The 16,094-nt window shown below is 38.0% G+C and overlaps 1 pseudogene; it reads right to left on the bottom strand.

Moving 5' to 3' along the window:
• Nucleotides 1-13,478: 13,478 nt before the first annotated feature.
• LOC127691926 (60S ribosomal protein L30-like) lies at nt 13,479-13,794 on the bottom strand (annotated as a pseudogene).
• Between the last annotated feature and the right edge of the window lie 2,300 nt (nt 13,795-16,094).

Raw genomic sequence — 16,094 nt, 5'->3', positions numbered from 1 at the left:
TAGGAATAGCTTTAGTTAGACTACAGGATCAATTAATTACTCTTTTGCTAATAAGAATCTGTTTAGCTTGCTACTGGAATTCCTAAAATGCTTCTCCATGCTAATGAGGCATTTTGATGTTCTTACCCTCAATCCCCCAAAACTTTAAAAGTTTTGAATCATGCAAAGTAAAGTTGATCTGCCTCCTGATAGCTGATCTGGTGTCTTCTCACAGGGCTTCCAAACACCCCTCACACCCATCCCCACACCTATCATCTCTGTTCACACTTCCCTCATGAACTGTATTGGCTCAGGATCTAGAAGAATGGAGAGAACTGCACCTCTTTCAAAGACCAGGCAAGGGTCAAAAGAATTCTGTGATAGCGGCAAGGCAGATGATGTGGGACTCAACTATTGTTGTGTTTTTGTTGTTTGCTGAGAATGAAAGATGTAATCACTTTCACTTTGAGACTGGAGGTGGATATTTTCAAGGACCTGGCAGATATGTGTTGATGAACACAGTCAATCTTACCCAGAGAGGAGCACACACTGAACTCCATTAGTTTAGATGATGCTTGCCAAACAAGGTTGGTGGACTCCTTATCAGCAGAAGAGAACTATACTTTCTGCAGATTTTTAAATTCATATGCAGGTTTCTATTTGCACATGTGCAGGAGGGGAGGAAGAAGATGGATCAGATTTGTGAGTGGTACAAACTGAAGGAGTGATTCTTGTAAATCTGGTGTGTCTGCTAAATATAGTGAAGCAGAGAAGATGTGGTGCTTTCATTTTTACAAGAACCAGGTTTTAATGCCACCTCCATTATTTCTAGGTAGGAATTTATTGCTGAGGAATTTTTATGTTCTCATTTCAATTTTCTTTTCTTTTTTGTGAACTGGAAAGAAAATTAATACCCACTCAACGTGATTTTTAAGGATCAAATAACTGAGTAGAATACTTGCCCTGTGATGTGTCTATAAGTAGAAGCAGCTGCTATGCTGGATTATTTTGCCTGATGACACTCAGCTATTTGAAAAATCTCACATTTTACTTTGTAGTCTTACTTATTGATTTTATAATCTGTAGATGTCATAAAAAGAACATAAATTGAAAACAGAGCTGATTTAATCATTGAAATATTTAATGATCTCCCTGTGTAGGTTTGCTTTTCTTTCTTATCAGTTATGCTATTACTTTTTTTCATTTATTCAGGAAAAGTCCACATTGCTGAAGACAGGTTATTAAACTCCTTCATAATTTTAGAGAAGACATCCATTTCTACAAGTTAATATTCAATTATTCCTTCTAGCTCAAAACTAAAGGATAAACAGGATAAACAAAGATGTTTATACATCTCTCAGCATCTTAAAGAAGGCCTCTAATGTGTTTCATTTTTAAGTAGTTTTTTAAAATATTGGTATAATCTGAATATTCTTAATCTTTCCATATTAATGGTTTGAGTGACACCTTGGTGTGTTGGGAGCATTTGAAGTGCTGTGTGACCATTACAACTGTCCATTCACTGAGCCTACTCATTACCCCTACACAAGCTCAGTACAATTGAACAATAGTTTCCTGGACTTCTCTCCTCTTGACCTCTACATTCTTATGCTCTCTCTCTCTCTCTCTCTCTCTCTCTCTCTCTCTCTCTCTCTCTCTCTCTCTCTCTCTCTCTCTCTCTCTCTCTCTCTGAACTTGGCTTCTCTAGGCATCTAACAGAAGTAAAATCATTTGCTATTTGCCCAATTATGAGTCTTCTATTTTATATAGCATAATGTTTTAAAATCTACTTATACCAAACACTTACCAATGATTCATTTTATCTTGAGGCACCTGGTAATTCATTCATTTATGTCATGACAGTTCTTTCTACCATTTGGTTACTGTACTTAATGCTGGTACGGACAATAGAGTCCTTATTTAGGTTGTGTTCTTGAGTTCAACTACTTTGGCTATTTATAGACCCAGAAATTAAACAGTGTGGTTATATGATAATTCCATGTTTCAACTTTTAGCAAGTCATTTATCTGTTTCTTGAAAGGTTGAACCATTTTAGATTCACATCAACAACATATAACTTCTAGTTTCATCATAATCTTACTAAAACTTGGCATTTTATGTTTTCGATAATGGTCATCCTAATTGTATGAAGCACATGATATTTATCTGGATCTGACTTTATACACACACACACACACACACACAGAGAGAGAGAGAGAGAGAGAGAGAGAGAGAGAGAGAGAGAGAGAGAGAGAGAGAGAGACAGACAGACAGACAGACAGATAGACAAATATATATATTGGCAGGAACCAGGAACATTCAAGTTCTTTGCCCAAGTCCAGTTCTGATTTAAATTGCCTGTTGCACTGTTGAAATCTAGAGTTCTTCATATATTCTGCATACTGTTCTTTATTGGGTATAGTCTTATTAAGCATGCCTTCTTATTCATTCCTTTAATAATGTCCATTTCTAAAAGTATCTTGGTGAAGTCATACTTATCCCATTTTTGTTTTGCTTTACTTTTTATTTGCTGTTGCCAATTCTGTTTTAATGATTAAGAAAACTAAACCCAGGAGTTTATTAAACACTCCCAATGAACCTCTGAGAAAGAAAAGCTTTCTATCTCGTGGTATTAATATGAGCCACCAGCTGTGCAGAGTGACCTGGCTGACCTCCCCCGGTAGGTAAATGGGTCTTCTTTGTCAACATTCTGAGATAACACAGACAAATCCCTTTCTTCTCACTAGCTGTCAAGTGGGAACTTCAGTTGCACAATAAAGACCTCTGTTATGATACTGGCTTTTTGCTCTTAACAACCTTAGACAACGGCCCCCAATGATTCACTAACAGATTTAATAGTTGCTTCATTTCACTCAAGCAAAGTCAATATGATTAGACAAATAATAACATGCAGAAGATGCTGGCATATGTTTATGATAGTTTTAGGCCTGTTTTAGTAAATGCACTCAGTGTTTTTAATATGAAATTTGTTAGATATTCTACAATGATAACTATAAAATGTTAGCCCACACTGACTGCTCTAATCCTTAGTATACATTTATTTTCCTAAGATAGCATTACTTTTTTCCCCTCCCAATAGCAAGCCATAAATAACTCATTCTTCAAAGTAACTCACATTGGATTAGATGGTGCCTACTGTATTCTTATTCAGTCCCCTTTCACCTGTTAGAGCTCCCAGAAACTCTGGAAGGAATTATAAGTTGCCTTAATTGATGATGCAGGGAGATTAACACAAAACTCACCTCATACAGGATCAAGAGACATTTTAAAATTCTTAATTGAATCAAGCAATAATGTGTCAATTCAAGACAACAAACCCCATTTTTTATCTCAGTAGAGAGTGGTCACAAAAGAATCAAACCTAAAATAGATCAGACTAGCAAGAGGAGTGTCACTTATAATTCTGATTTCACAAGCTGAATATGGGGTGGCCATGAAGCAGAGACCATCATGGCTCACATACAAAGATTTTGGTGTGGGAAAATGGCTCCGTGTGCAAAGCTCGGGGATGATGAATGAACTTTCTCTTTGGATTGTTGTGCCCTTCTTCATCACATCACACTGTCAGGGCATAGTTCCAAGACCAAGATGTCAGCATGGCTGGGTTCTAATGAAGACTCACTTCTGAGCTATATTCAATTATTTCCCTGTCTTCTTCCATGGAGCAGAATAGCTAAGAAGCTGTTGTCTCTTTCACATTTTATCAAATTTTTGGGGTGAGGTGTGTGTGTTTGTTTTGTGTTGTCAGTGCCCTGGCTGCAATCCAGGGACTCAAACATTCTAGGTAAGTGTTCTTCCACTGAACTACATCACTAATCTCTTTTTAAATTTCACTCTGCGACAAGTTCTCACTCTTAGACTGGCATCTATAATGTAATCTTCCTGTCTCAACCCTGAGAGTAGCTGGTATTATGGGAATATGCCATTCTTAAGGTTCAAATACTTTGGTCTAATTGCATCCTACAACATGCCATGCTGTTGTTTCACACAGGAGATGGTGACTTTAATATTAAGTTTCAGGGGATCATCAATCTTCAGCTCACAGTATGCAACACAGAAAGAACTTAAACTGAGACTGGTTGATTTAGATCCATTTTTCCCACTTACAAATTACTGAGGGATTCTTTGGAAAACTCATGAGATTTTATTGTTTATATCTGTGTAGCTATTCTCTGGAATGGTGCCCTCTACCCTCTTTGCCACAGTACACTTTAAATGCTACTTTAGAAATGTTTTCCACTGCAGAAGCAGCATAATGAAAAGACTGTAGGGCTCAGGAGGCCCCTGGGTGGCCTCTGACTGATGTTGGACTCTCAGCTGCTTTTGTGAAATTTAATATGATGACTATGTGGAGGAAACATCAGTTGCTGGTTGGTCAAACTACATAATGAATAAAGAAAGGAGCTTAAATATCCTCCTATGATATTTACATGTAGCTATTATACTTGATTATAAATATGAACTTTGTTGTTAATGAATAATTTACTTATCTAATACTTTATTTGTGGACATATTGTATGTTGAACATATTTCCTATTATACTCAGCTTCTCTATTTCTCTGGAACTCCAGTTTGTCCTACTAGACAATTTTATTTCTACTTTCATCACACACACACACACACACACACACACACTTTTATGAAGCTATATAATTAAAATTCTTTCAGTTTTGCTCATTTATAGAGAGCAGTGAATGTTCAAATATTTGCTTAGTTTTTAAAATGTTTTAATCAAATTAGAATTGCATTGCATCTTCTTCATTGCATTCTCTCCTAGTTACCTTACCTCTCCTATACTCTCTCACTCTCATTAGTACTTGCCTCCTAACTTTGATTATATTTGCTACACATACACACACGCACACACACACACACACACACACACACACACCCATTGTCACAGAACCTTGTAAATTAATTTTTGTTATATAATTTCAAAGCTTACTGATATATATTTGATAGGGAGCCCTAGAAGTGGCTAATTCTTTGAGCAGTCAATAGTTATTTGTAGTTCTTTGTCTTAGGATGGGAGCCTGCGAAACGTTTCCCCTTGGATGTTAAAGTTTCCATTGATTGCTTCAATCTCATTAGTACTAATCTTATTTATAGGAAAGAATGTTTCACAGCATATCTTCTGATATTCTGGCTGTTACCAATCATTCTACCCCATCTTCCCAGATGTTCTCTAATCCATAGATGCATGCATCTCAAGGATACATTGATAATCTATATTATTTTAGGAGTCATTTGAACTACCTTGATCAACTCTTTAAAGGGTTTTCTTGCTTCTCGTTCTAGGGTTTTGTTATTGTGTGATTCTTGGTGGAAGCACTTTCAGTGCTGGTGATTTAATTTCCTTTAAAGATTTCCACTTTTTTTGCTCTAACACCAGTCAACCCCTTGCCTCCTTACATGTTCTCTCTTAACATTCAAATCTTTTTGCTTTGTTTTGTGATTCACTGAGTCTTTCCAGAGCCATATGTGTGATCAGGTTTTGAAATTCTCTGTTGGAGTCTAGTAGATGTACCAGTGGGCACTCACCAGAAGGAAATTGCTTCCTTTTACCCAGAATCCTTCATTATTTAGTACTTCAGCTGTGTGCAATAAGTCCTGGAGACACTCTCCCTATTACTTGATTGACTGTTTTTGGGTCTAGTCTTGTGTGGGCCTAGAGCAGGTAACAACATTTGTGGTGATAAAAGCATGTATTAGTCTTTTACATTTCCAGAAGAAATAATGAAGGGCTGTTCTAAGCTTTATCAAGGTCTTACTGTAGACTTTTACTTAAACTGTGAATCAGGGATTCTGGTTATGGAAGAGAGTCCAACAGATGGAAGAAACTGGTCTTTGAATGATAAAAAAAAGAGACCAACATGGCCAAATTATTAAATATCCCACTGCTTATTTATCCAAAGTCTATTTATAAAAAACTGGCATTAGGCAGTATACATTAGCACTGTGCACTTATAAAATACATATTTCCATGTACAGTGAAGTATTTATTTTATCAGTGAAGTATTTATAAATGAGGTACTTATATTTTCCAAATTATAGTGCTGGATTGAGAAATTGCCACACTACTTGCCTTTTAAGTTTGAAATATATAAACCCAAAATCTCAGTGAAGTGAATTGATCTGGAATGGCTGAGACACACACACCCACATCCATTTTAATATACTGTTCCCCTGAAGTAGTTTTGGGTTTGATTATCTTTCAGCTTTCATAAGCTTTACTGCTTGTCTATGAGCTTATTTCTTACATTTTTCTTTCTACTCTTCAATTACATAGATATTTTTATCTCCTGGAAGGCATCTGGAGTGAGCTGTTGAAGGCCTAGTTCTGGATTTGTTGATAAGTGAGGCCTGCCTAGTTATTAATCAGAGCACTATGATCTGTTTATAGCTCATAACAGTTAATCAGTGTTTCAGCAGTGGGAAAAAGAGGCCATCCCGTTCTCTCCCTGCATCTCTGAATTTCCTCTTCTGGTCTTAAACACAGCTTAGTACATAGCTTCTCACCATCCCAGGGAATCTGAACTGACATGAGGAGTTTGTTGTGGTTAATGCCTAACATGGCAATGACGTTTTGATCAACACAACATTATCCATCACTGATTATAGAGATATAGTATCAAGAGATCCTGTTAAGACAGTCTTTTGTATTAGACAGAAGTAATCAGTTGCATGACTGAAGCAAGCAGTTCAGTCTGCTCTGGTAGAAACAACAATGATTCTCGTAGGTTTTAACAGCCTTGTAATAGAGTTTTCTAATCCTGTCTCAGGCTCAGGTTAGTGATGAGACTAGAATGCCAGATGCTGCAGCAGGCAAACCCGTACATTTTATGAAAACACAAAAGAGAATATATTTATTTTTTAAAAATACACTTAGTGATTTAGACTCTGATCTACATAGTCATTTATGGATCCCAGGACCAGTGTCAGCAGGGAGACAAAGATAGACAATGAAAGAGACAAAGAGAGGGAAAGATAAAGAACAAAGAGAGATTGAGGATATTATCACAAGGGTAAACCTGAAAGTTAACTTGATTTCATCTACTTTTTCTTGATCATTATCTGATAAGCAACCAAGCATACTACAATGGCAACTGAAAAGTGGAGTTTGGTTTTATGTCCAAGAAAAATGGGAAAGAGTTTTAGAACACACACCAATTCTTCTTGTCACCTTGGGTAATATGAGAAAACCACAGACAGCTCTTGCCCTGGTATGACCCAGTGGAAAAAGCAAGAAAAACAGGAAGACATCCAAAAATAATTATGTGCTAAAATTTACAGTACTGACACTAGATGAGAGGGGAGATGAGAGCAGAGAGATTTGTGTGCTAAATTAAGTAGGAGAGAGATTTCTGGCAGTAAGAGTGGCCATCTGTTCTTTTAAAGAGTAAGAAGCAGGGAGGAGGTGACAGGACATTTTTATTTCCAGGTTCCAAACTCTTTAGTTGTTTTGAAAATGTTCAGTTGAGTTGTTTGAAAAGTTGATCCTTAGGTTCAAACCAACAAAGAAGAGGCAGATACTCTCTTTTTGATCATTTGGTCATTGGACTTTGGTGTCTATGATTCTTCTAAAATGGAGTCACATCTCTTCTGAATTCCACAAGGTATGTTCTAGCACCAAATGAAGAAATATCATGAAATGGGTCTTAATGAACCACCTGTTCAGAAGGTCCTACAAAAGATACTACCCAATAATTTCAATGGTTCTCTGTGAAGATGGTCTCTATATGAAATATGTGTTTTTCCTTTTCTATTTTATCTTTCACAAGAGTCCATGAAGGCTGAGAGCTCATCCACTGTTTCAATACTTGGGAAAATATTTGTCATGAGAAAAATACTCAATGGTGAACAACTCTTTGGTGAACAAAAAAATGGGTAATGTATTTTTGAGAGACAGTCAAGAAATGTTTAGCCAGAATTCTGAATGTATACAACATACTAACAGACTAATCTCCTCCAGATCTGGGAACTTTTGGAGTCTCAGAAATTCTTTGATTCACTCACACCATGACTATTTTAATGGTCCCATATGTCCTGTTGAAGTAGATTTTTCCCACTTGTGGGCAGACTTGGATTGTGAAATATGTGTTCTTTCCCCTGAAATGACCAAATTTTGTCTCCATTACAAACTTGTTTGCCACCAGACAATGAACTGTTTTCATAACCAACTATTTTGCAGAACTCCCAAGTGAAGACTCTCTCTTGTGCATTCTTTAGGGAATTAGGGTTGCCCAAATTAGAGACAATAAAATTGTACATTTTTTTTAACATCATGCCATTCATGTTATCCTTTTCTTAAAACTAATTGGGAGGAAAGTGGTTTGGACATTTGATAATACATACCTTTAATTAGGATATTGCACAATATATACATGTATCAATACATAATAGTGTATCCCATAAATATATGAATTTAAATACCAATTGTAATTCAAAGTTAAAAAGTGAATTGAGAAAGACCAGTTATGATAAAATTTTATTTGAACTTACTTGATGGTTATTTGGTATTCAAAATTTATTTTTATAAGTGAAACTACTAATAGGCAAATAAGCATCTATGTAAGATTGGCCCTAAGATATTGGGACATGTGGCCTTTGTAAGTCATTGTCTTTGAGATGGTACCATATCTTGAATGACATAGAGCAGGTAGAAGGAATCAGGGACATAGAACAGAAAAGAGTAAATACAAGTTGGAATAGTATAATTAGAAAAGATTGGGTTTCTCACCTCATATTTGCTGATATGTCCTATGGAGAGCTCAAATTTTCTGTTTCAGACCTAAAAAAAAAAAAACACCTCAATATGTCAAAGCAAAGGAAGGGGGGAGGAGAGTGTCCCACATTCTACCCCATGACAGTATTGTGAGCCCACAGATGATTGGGCTAAGACTTGAATTCTTTTGTTTTGTTCAACACTAGAGGTACTACTGTGATCCTATTGAAACAGAAATGAACTGAAGGGATTTTATGTTCAAAAAGGCTTGCAGATGATATTTGACTTTAAGAAGTAGGTATGTGACTTTGTGACAACATATTTTTCCAATGTCCTTTACCTCTATTTTGAAGGCTTTTGGATCACCAAAGTGTGTTATAATGAAATTCATACATGAAACAAAAACTTCACATGATTAGTTCCACCTTAGGCTTTGTTTGTTTGCTTTAGATGGTGGAGGATCATTACATACAATCAAGAAAGTGTAAAGAAGTAGTATAGTCTGTTTCTCACGCCTAAACTTCAGAAAATCTAAGACAAGGTATGATGGGTTTTTTTTTTTAACTATAAACATGCTATAACATTGAATCACCTTCCCTTAAAGATATTGATCTATTCTTTGTTTGTTTGTTTGTTTTATAGGAGCCCATAGTCTTTGGAACTTTAAAGAGCCTCTGGACTTTGAAAAATCCTTTATTTCCTAGGTTAAAATTCTGTCTGTATCCCTAGAGGCCTGCTCTGCCAGGAACAACTAGGTGAAAACCCCAAGTTCAAAGGCCCTGCCTTCTTGGTCCCCAGCAAGCCCAGCAGCTATGAAGTGTACCCTGTCACCTCTATGCTCCAGTTTTCAGCTCATGCCTCTAACCACAATTCCAATATCTTTCCACTATCCCAACTCTAGAGAGAATACTAGAAGGAAAACTCCAATACAAGGAGGATAACTTTGTCCAAGGAAACAAGAAATAAAGAATTCCATACCAGAAAAACATAAGAGAATTATACACATAAATACCCCCCACAGACACAGACACAGACACAGATGCAGACGCAGACACACACACACACACACACACACACACACACACACACACACACACACAGAGACACACACACAAGCACACATGCACCCCTCAGTACTACCACCACCAATCATTAGTCATTAACATCTCTCATCATCAATGTTCTCAATTCCCTAATAAATGGGCACAGACTAACAAAGTAGATGCATAAATATGATTCATCATTCTGCTGTATAGAAGAATTTTTGTCATCAACAGAGATAAACATTACCTCAGTATAAAGCGGTAGGAAAAGGTTTTCCAAGTAAAGGGACCTATAAAACAAGCTGGAGTAACCATTCTAATATCTAATAAAGTAGACTTTCAACCAAATGTAATCTAAATAGATGAGAAAGGACACGTCATACTCATCAAAAGAAAAATGCACCAAGATAACATCTTAATTCTGAACATCTATGCCACAAATGCAAAAGGCACCTACATTCTTAAAGGAAACAGTATTAAGTCACACATCAAACTCCATACATTAATACGGGGAGACGTCAAAGTCCCAATCTCACTAATGGACATCATCCAGACTGAAACTAAATGGAGAGATAATGAAAATAATAGAAGTTTTGAAGCAAACAGACCTATTAGATATCTTCAACACATTTCATCCAAATACAATAGATTATACCTACTTCTCAGCACCCCATGGAACCTTCATATACTCAGTCACAAAGCAAGGCTCAACAGATAAAAGAACTTTGAATAACTCTTTGTAGCCTAGCAGAGCACCACAGATTAATGCTGGACTTCAACAACAACAGAAACAACAGAAACCCTGAAAACTCGTGGAAACTGAACAACTAACTCTCTACTCAATGATCCCTGCCTCAGGGAAGACATAGATAAAGATATTAAAGACTTTCTAAAATTGAATGAAAATGAAAGCACAACGTAACCAAACTCACGGGACACAAAGAAAGCAGTGTTAAGAGAAGACCCTTGAGGACAACTGTACAGGGAGAAAGTTTCTGAACAGAACACCAATAGCGTATGCTCTAAGATCAAGAATTGACAAATGGGACCTCATAAAATTACAAAGTTTCTGTAAGGCAAAGGACACCATCAAAAGGACAAATCGGCAACCAACAAATTGGGAAAAGATCTTCACCAATCCTACACCAGATAGAGGGCTAATATCCAATATATATAAAGAACTCAAGAAGTTAGACTCCAGAAAACCAAACAACCCTATTAAAAAATGGGGTACAGAGTTAAACAAAGAATTCTCACCTGAAAAACTTCGGATGGCGGAGAAGCATCTTAAAAAATGCTCAACTTCATTAGTCATTAGGGAAATGCAAATCAAAACAACCCTGAGATTTCACCTTAACACCAGTCAGAATGGCTAAGATTAAAAATTCAGGAGACAGCAGGTGTTGGTGAAGATGTGGAGAAAGAGGAACACTCCTCCACTGCTGGTGGGGTTGCAAATTGGTACAACCACTCTGGAAATCAGTCTGGCAGTTCCTCCGAAAACTGGGCACCTCACTTCCAGAAGATCCTGCTATACCACTCCTGGGCATATACCCAGAGGATTCCCCACCATGTAATAAGGATACATGCTCTACTATGTTCATAGCAGCCCTATTTATAATTGCCAGATGCTGGAAAGAACCCAGGTATCCCTCAACAGAAGAGTGGATGCAAAAAATGTGGTATATCTACACAATGGAGTACTATTCAGCGATTAGAAACAATGAATTCATGAAATTCATAGGCAAATGGATGGAGCTAGAGAACATCATACTAAGTGAGGTAACCCAGACTCAAAAGGTGAATCATGGTATGCACTCACTAATAAGTGGATATTAACCTAGAAACCAGGAATACCCAAAACATAATCCACACATCAAATGAGGTACAAGAAGAAAGGAGGAGTGGCCCCTTGTTCTGGAAAGACTCAGTGAAGCAGTATTCGGCAAAACCAGAACGGGGAAGTGGGAAGGGGTGGGTGGGAGGACAGGGGGAGAGAAGGGGGCTTATGGGACTTTTGGGGAGTGGGGGGCTAGAAAAGGGGAAATCATTTGAAATGTAAATTTAAAAAAGTTAAAAAAAAGAGGAAAGCTCAGAGCACTTAATGCCTTTATAAATAAATTTGAGAGTTCTTACACTAAAAGTGTAAAAGTACACCTGAAAGTTGTAGAAAAAATAAAAGACACACCCAAGAGGAGTAAACAGCAGGAAATAATCAAATACAGGGCTGAAATCAATCAATGAGAAACAAAGAGAACAATATAAAGAATCAACAAAACCAGGAATTGGTTCTTTTTAGAAAATCAACAAGAGAGACAAAGCCTTAGCCTAACTAACTTGAAGTCAGAGAAGTAATACCCAATTAATAAAATCATAAATGAAAAAGGAGACAATACAATGAACACTGAGGAAATTTAAAGAATCATTATGTCTTACTTTAAAAGCCTACACTCAACAAAATTGGAAAATATAAATGGAATGGATAATTTCCTAGACAGATATCAATTACTAAATTTAAATCAAGAGCAGGTGAATTTTCTAAATAGTCCTAAAACCCCTGAGGAAATTAAGGCAGCCATTAAAATTCTCTCAACCAACAAAATCCCCAGGCCAGCTGGTTTTAGCAAATATAAAATGATGAACATATCAGAAAATGGAAAGATCACCAATGCTCTTGGATGGGTAGGTTAACACAGTGAAAATTGTCATCCTAACCAAAGTAATCTAAATATTCAATTCAATTATCCTCAAAATCCCTGAAAAAATATTTATATACCTTGAAAAAACAATTCTTACCCTCATATGGAAAAAAGAAAACCCAAAACCCAGGATAGTTAAAACTATCCTGTACAATAAAAGAACTACTGGAATAACCATCTCCGGCATCAAGTTGTACCACAGAGGAATAGTAATAAAAATTGCAAGGATTTGGTATAGAAACAGACAGTTTATCAATGGAATTGAATCAAAGACCCAGAAATAAATCCACAAACCTTTTGACATTTGATTTTTGACAAAGAAGGCAAAACCACACAATGGAAAAAAAAACCATCTTCAACAAGTGGTGCTAGCATATCTGGATGTTTGCATGTAGAAGAATGCAGAAACATTATTTAACACCCTGCACAAAATTCAAGTCCAAGTGGATCAAAAAACTCAACCTAAAATAGTATGCACTAAATTTAATAGACCAGAAAGTATGAAATAGCTTTGAACTCCCTGGTAGAGGAAACAACTTCCTGAACAGAAAACCCGTATTTCACACACTGAGATCAACAACTAATACGTGGGACCTCATAAAACTGAAAAACTGTGTAAGGCAAAGGGTTCTGTCAATAGGACTAAATGACAATGTACAGATAGGAAAAAGGTCACCACCAACCTTACATCTGGTGAAATACCCAAAATATAAAGAACACAAGAGATTAGACAGTAACAACCCAAATAACACAATTAAAAACAGGGAGACAGAGCTAAACAGAGAAATCCCTTTTTTTTTTTTTGAAGGAGTTCTAGCAAAGTTTTTTGGATTTGGTTTGAGACAGGGTTTCTCTGTGTAGCCCTGGCTGTCCTGGAACTCACTCTGTAGACCAGGCTGGCCTGGAACTCAGAAATCCACCTGCCTCTGCCTCCCAGAGTGCTGGGATTACAGGTGCGCCACCACTGCCCGGCTCTAGCAAAGTTTTATTAAAGGAAAATGTTCTTGTTTGTTTCTCACTAGTCTGTTCTGGCATGTTTTTGATAATATCAGAATCACCTGGGTCAGTGATAGACAGTGTTCATACTCTGTAGTACTTTCCACATGCTCTGTCCCATTCAATATTATTGCCACTGTAGAGATGGACACCAGTTTTAGCCAACATGGCATAGTATTCTATTTCAGATTTCCTCAAAGCTGGGCAGTTGTTGGCACTTTCCATTGTCTGATCATCTTCAGAGTTTGATTTTACCCCAGCACGTACTTCTCACTTTTCATAACAAGCTGGAGCCTAGACTCCAGAGACGTTTTTTTGTCTTCTTTGTGGCCACTATCTTCCTGCCTTAGGTGCAGGACAACCCCCAACCAAGAGAACTGTCAAGATGGCCTGGAGAAAGAAACAACAGAATTCTTAACAGAGGATTATCTAATGGTTGAGAAGTACTTAAAGAAATGTTCAATGTCCTTAGTGATTAGGGAAATGCAGATCAAAACAACTCTGAGATTCATCCTTACACATACCACAATGGCTAAGACAAAAAAATTTCAAGGACTAGTACATGCTGGGGAGGATGTGCAGAAGGGGGAATGCCTTCATTGCTTGCTGGTGGGAGTTCATTCTAGAAATCAATTTGGATGTTTCTCAGAAAATTGGCAATAGTTCTACCTCAAGACCCAGCTATTCCTTCCTTAGGCATATACCCAAAAGATGCCCCACCATCCATCAATGACACTTATTCTGCTATGTTTGCAGCAGCTTTGTTCATACTAGAAACAACTCTGATGCCCCTAATTCAACTGAAGAATGGATAAAGGAAATGTGGTTCATTTACACAATGGAAAACCACTCAGTTACTAAAAACAAGGACATCATGAGTTTTGCAGGAAAATTGATGGAACTAGAAAATAGCATCCTGAGTGCATGCATGGGATGTACTCACTTATAAGTGGGTATTAGCCATAAAGTACAGGACAATAAAGTACAATACAATCCACAGACCCAAATCAGCCAAATAGCAAGGAGGTCTGAGGGAGAATGGTTAAATATGTCTCAGAAGGAAAAATAAAATCAATATCTGAGGTGTGTAGAGGGAGGAAACTGGGTAGGAGATGGATGAGGTGAGGAAAGAGGTAGGGGAATCAGGTATAGGGAGAATAGCGAAGCAAGAAAGAAAACTGGCAATTGGGGGAAGTGGTCATCTCTAGGACATACCATAGAACTGGGTTGGGGTGAGGCCCCAGGGAGTCTGTAGGAGTGACTAGCTGAGACTCCTAGCTGTGAGGGATATAGACCCTGAAGTGAACACCTCTAATTGCCATGCAGGACTCCCAGTGGAGGATTAAGGACAATAACCTATCCACAAAATCCTCAACCCCAAGTGTGCCCTGCCTGTAAGATGTGCAGGGACAAAAATATAACAGAGAGTGAAGAAATGGCCAACCAATGGCAGATCAAAATTGATATCCATCTCATAGACAAGAACCAATCACTGACACTATTAATGATACTCTGTATGCTTGCAGATATTATCCTAGCATAACTGTCCTCTTAGAGGATTCATAGATTAGTCGATGAAAAAATTTGCTGGCACACAGTCAAACATTAGATGGAGCTTGGGAAGAGTTGGGGAAGGATTGAAAAATCCAGAGGGTAAAGACTCCAAAGACAGACCAACAAAGCTGACTATACTACATTTTTGGGGCCTTCCAAAGATTGAACAACCAACCAAAGAGTGAGCATGGGCTGGACCCATTCCCCTTACTCTTACCCTAACTTCATTCATCTCAACCCACACACATACATAGCAGATGTACGGCTTAGTTTTCCTATGAGTCCCCCAACAACTTGGGTCTGTACTGTACCTGAATCTCTTTCCTGCCTCTAAATCCAATTCCTCTAAATAGGCTGCCTTGTTTAGCTTCAGTGGGAAAGGATGTGTCTAGTCCTAGAGTGGCACGATGTGCCAAAGTAGGGTGATACTCAGGGAGACCTCCTGATTTTCAGAGGAGAGGGAAGAATGGGAGTAAGAGCGCTCTCTCTCTCTCTCTCTCTCTCTCTCTCTCTCTCTCTCTCTGTCTCTCTCCCCCCCCCCCCCGTGTGTGTGTGTGTGTGTGTGTGCGTGCACGCGTACGCGCGCGCCAGGAAGGGTGCTGGAAGGAGGTAGGGCCTGATATTGAGGTGTAAAGTAAATAAATGCATTGATGAAAGAAATTACTTGATGGGGGACACCAAAGAGACAAAATTTTCTTTTTAAAATATTTTTATTAGATATATTCTTTATTTACATTTCAAACGTTGTCCCCTTTCCTGGTTCCCCCCCCCCTCGAAAATCCCATAGCCCCTCTCTCTTTCCCCTGTTCTGCAAGCAACCGACTCCTGCTTCCCTGTCCTGGTATTTCCCTGCACTGCTGCATTGAGCTTTCCCAGGACCAGGGGCCTCTCCTCCCTTTGATGTCCAGCAAGGCCTTCCTCTGCTGCCTATGCATCTGGAGTACTCTTTTGTTGATGGTTTAGTCCCTGGGAGCTCTGGGTGGTTCATATTGTTGTTCTTCCTATGGTGATGCAAAACCCTTCTGCTCCTTGGGTCCTTTCTCTAGCTCCTCCATTGGGAGCTCAGTTCAATGGCTC

This window comes from Apodemus sylvaticus, chromosome 9, assembly GCF_947179515.1.
Source record: "Apodemus sylvaticus chromosome 9, mApoSyl1.1, whole genome shotgun sequence".
Taxonomy (NCBI): domain Eukaryota; kingdom Metazoa; phylum Chordata; class Mammalia; order Rodentia; family Muridae; genus Apodemus; species Apodemus sylvaticus.
The sequence above is the reverse complement of the archived record's forward strand: the minus strand, read 5'-3'. Positions and strand labels throughout refer to the sequence as shown.